Genomic DNA, 4236 nt, shown 5'->3' with positions numbered 1-4236 from the left:
GTTGGCATTGAGAAAAATCAGTTGCCTCAGTTTGGATGGGCTGATCCGATTTCTCCTCTCAGTGAGTATTTGCCCCGTCTTTGAGAAGACCCTCTCAGAAGGAACATATGTAGCCACGATACACAGCCTCCCCTCCATCACCTATATCCTATATCCTCACATGTGATTGGCCGCATAGCCGCCATGCTGACCAATCAAACAAAGTTCTACTGTGAGCAGAGCTGGGGCTGAGCACTGTGAGAGCTAAGCAGCAAAAGGAAAAAACTGTGAGCTGCCTCTCTCTGGATGTGAGCCTGCTCTTCTGATTCACCAGCACTAACACATCACTAATGTGCTTAATCTGTGTTACAATTATGAGGGGGTCCTTGGACAATTTTCTCACCTGTAAGGGTCCCTGGCTCCAAAAATTTTGATACAGTCTGTGCTCACGACCCACTATGTGTTTTGCGACCCTTCAGGGGGCCCTGACCCACACTTTGGGAACCCCTGCTCTAGGCAAATGTATCCTTTGTGCACTCCCTCTATTTTCTCTGAGAAAGCCTCAAGTGATCATTGGAGGGACTGCAGTTTTTGCTACTTTTCAGGCGCAAAAGTTTGGTTTCAGACCTCTGTCAGCTGCCGCTTGTTACCTGCTCTTCAGACATTCGGCACACCTGTTTGCTGGTTCAGCTAACAATCCGCTGCGTGACGTCGTCTCTCAACTCAGTGTATGGTACCAGCCTCTTCAGCAGCTGTGCGCAATGAACTCCTAATCAAGAACCGCGCACTAACCCGAAAGCTCGTAAGTCAGCGTCAGGACCTCAGTACAAAGCACACACACACCTTTCAAGGTATGTTAGCGTTCTACTGCCGGTTTCTTGGCTCATGTATTTACTGAATTGACAAGAATATCTATCAACACTTATTTAAGTATTAGCCTTATTCCACGGCAGTAAAGAGGGATGAGGTGTTATCATATTTGCCTTACTCCAGCTGCGCCTGTTCAGTCATTCAGAGTAACTTTATAAGCCATAATAACGAGGATAAAGCTGGTTATGTGATGAGGAACAACCTTGAATTTCATTAGGACAATTAGAAGCCTTGTTGACATTTGGAGGTATTGACGGCCTTCTTTATAAATAACATGGAGGTGGGGTAATGGAGAGCTTACTGCTTTTATTGCCAGTGTGTCTTGTAAGACTAAATACTTCAAATCCAGCAGAACAGACATGAATTAATCTGGTTTATTTGAATGGGATAATAAACCTTGTGTAATAACATTAGGCTATGAGTGGCAGCTTGTCTCTTGGCCCAGGTGTGTGTTGGAGGAAAAAAAAGGTAGAGAGGGAGAATAGGAACATATGTGCTTGTGTGCTGATGTGTTTGCCCATGTGTGCATGTGTTGTCTGTTTAATATGTTTATGGATTTGTTACTTGAATGAGGCGAGGGGGGGAATACAATTTTGTCTGTTGTGATCCAGTCCCAGCTGTGTCTCATTAACTGCTGTCATTTTAATCCTCTTAGTCAAATCCCATAATTTTGTCCATCAACAAAAACACAAGCAACAGGGCAATGATTGAGCTACCCAGTTCAGCCGTTCAACATGGAGAAAGTGTAGATGGAGTCAGCACTAGTTCACTTACATCCACCCTGGCGTTATGTAAAACAATCGGGAGGCCTTTCCTTTAAATTTTAATCGACTTCTTGGTGCAAAGCTAAGTTAATCTGGTTTGGACTCTGCAGAATTCTGGGAGCTGAAAGGATTTGTTGTTTGTAGCTTTACTCTGTTCATCTGCAGATTCTCTGGGGAGGATGAGCAGTTCGGTTACATTACGCACCACTCTGAATTCCTGTAGTCAAATTCTAGTTTACCCATGTGAATTTATTCGAAAATGTATGACTGATTCAGTCTCTGGCTCCCTGTGGCCGACAGTCCTCTCCCCTCAGTGATGAAAGCTATTTTCTTCTCTTTCCCCACACTGACAGCTGGTGTGTGCTCTCCACCAGCAACACTTCAGCTCAGACCAGCTCTATGTATAGATCATCGTCATTGAAAAGCCTATTTCAGTGGCTCGTGCTGCTATGAATATATGTGCAATATTCTGCCGTGCTTTATTTCTAGTGCAATTACCTCTTTTCTCTCCAAATGAGTCCAATAATACTGCAATGCGTAAGCTCTTCAGGGTACATAAAATCCAACTTCTTTCGTGATGAGAAACTCAACATGATTGTCCAAATGTCAAGCTGTCCCCCGAGAGGCATTGTAATGTACATAGAGCTTGTGGTTGGTTTTAATTGTGACATTTATGAGATGTAGGAGAGCAACATTTGTGCTACTTTTTCTCCTGCGCCAAAGCTACCCAGAGGATTCTTTTTTCTCTGCGAGACTGAATCGTCCATTAATTGTGGGTACAACTGGTGAATCGATCTGTCAGGTAGTATTTTCCCGAGCTGCAAATTAGTTTCCCCGGAAGCTGTTAGACTTAGCTCTAAGAGGGTTGCAGTATGTCTCTGCCTGGTGTATTTTAATACCACATTGTGTTGCCTTAGCTTCCCATGATGCCTATAAAGTTCAAATCAACACATTGCAATTACCATCTATTCCTCAGTGTACGACTGCCCGTAGTGGCTGCCTCCACCAGGAGAGTTAGGACAAGCTTCACTGCTTTATTCTTCCGTATGTCATCCTGGGCTGCAAAACAAGATTAAATTGGTTCTGCTCAACTATCTGCTGTCAGCTAAAAGTAGATGGTTCAGCCTCAGAGAAAAAGGTATCCTGTGAATCTATGACCAAACGCTCACTCACACAGACAATAGAGGAGCGTGTGCATAAGGATGCAGATGCACATGCACAATCCTGCGCTCACAAACAAAGAAATTCAGATACAGGTTCAAGAAATGCAGCAAAAAGCACTCACTGTGAGATGCTTGCACACACTCGGGAAACACACACAGGCACGGTAAAACACACAGACCACACAGTCAAACATTAGTGGCGTGTCAGAAGTCTGTCATCTCTTGTTTGGAAGATGTGAAGGCGTAGGCCGGATTTGTGACCTTTGTTGTGACTGTGAGGCGTGTTTCTCCCTCTTTGGAGAAGATGATTAATTTCTGTTATTTACATTACTGCCCTGAAGGCTCCTCAACGGGCCTCACACATTTGTCATTTCCACTGCACTGTTTTTCAAATGGAAATGAAATAGAATCTACAGCCTCCTGGGTCCGCCTCGCCGAGCCTCTTTTAAGCTGAGAAGGCGCAGGAAAAAAAACTGTATTTGCTCATAATAAAAAAGCCGTGTCAACATGGCGCTGCTGCAGTCGCACAGTGCAGAGGCTTTGGGCTTCGGTAAACAACAAAATAATCTTTGCAGGGCTGTGAGGTGCGATGCTCTTACCATTCCCACACTGCTCTTGTTAATTAGAGCTCTGATTGGATGCTACAGTCCATAAAGCAGCCATAACACTGGTTCAATCCAGCTGCGGATCTGCACTGCTTTTTTAACATTGGTTTATAGCCTGCAGGAGCCATGACATCCCCAGATGTCTGTCTGTGTATTCCCAAACCTATGCAGCAAGCACACACACCCACACACCCACACACACATACACACATACACACACACACACACACATCTTAGCGAAACACCTAGTGAATTAATGTTCACCCTGTTCTCACTTCCTCTTCTTCCTCTCTTTCCAACAGTTCTGGGTGTATTTCTCTCACCTCCTGGGAGTGTGCAGGGCGATGGAGTGAAATAAAAGTAAGAAGAAGAAACGGAGAGTTAAAGGGAAAGTGAGAAAGACTCGAAGGTGTCCTGAGAGCGCTTTCGCTTTATGGAAAATGCTGCGGCTAATCCTCCGAGTGTCACTTCACTCTCCGCATCCTAAATAAGAACCTGTTTTGTGCGGTAAGTACAGACACTTCCCAAGATGTGACTATCTCTCCCTGTCCCTCCCTGCTGTCTTTCTGATGCTCCTACAGCCTTGAGAAAAACAATAAAACACACTAACAATCAACTGCATGAGCTTTTGTTCATCATGACCATCATTAGCTTTCAGCATCACTATTAGGCTTTTTTATGTAGTTTGAAGAAAAGCAAAAGTCAGTGTTTTCATCATTAGGGCCTGCAGAGTCGCACTGAAATGGTCTCATCGGCAAACAGCAGCCACTGATGAGCCATAAATGAGTTATGGTCATTTATGCTAATCGAAGCTACACTCTCCACATACCTCGTTCTATGTTAAACAAACACTTT

General features: G+C 44.3%; 1 long non-coding RNA gene across 1 annotated transcript; it reads left to right on the top strand.

Moving 5' to 3' along the window:
- Positions 1-395: 395 nt before the first annotated feature.
- LOC117814560 lies at positions 396-3997 on the top strand. The gene is made up of 2 exons (XR_004631592.1): positions 396-830; positions 3684-3997. It is a non-coding gene; the product is annotated as an uncharacterized LOC117814560 (long non-coding RNA).
- Positions 3998-4236: the final 239 nt, after the last annotated feature.

Source organism: Notolabrus celidotus, chromosome 6, assembly GCF_009762535.1.
Source record: "Notolabrus celidotus isolate fNotCel1 chromosome 6, fNotCel1.pri, whole genome shotgun sequence".
NCBI classification, from domain to species: domain Eukaryota; kingdom Metazoa; phylum Chordata; class Actinopteri; order Labriformes; family Labridae; genus Notolabrus; species Notolabrus celidotus.
The sequence above is the reverse complement of the archived record's forward strand: the minus strand, read 5'-3'. Positions and strand labels throughout refer to the sequence as shown.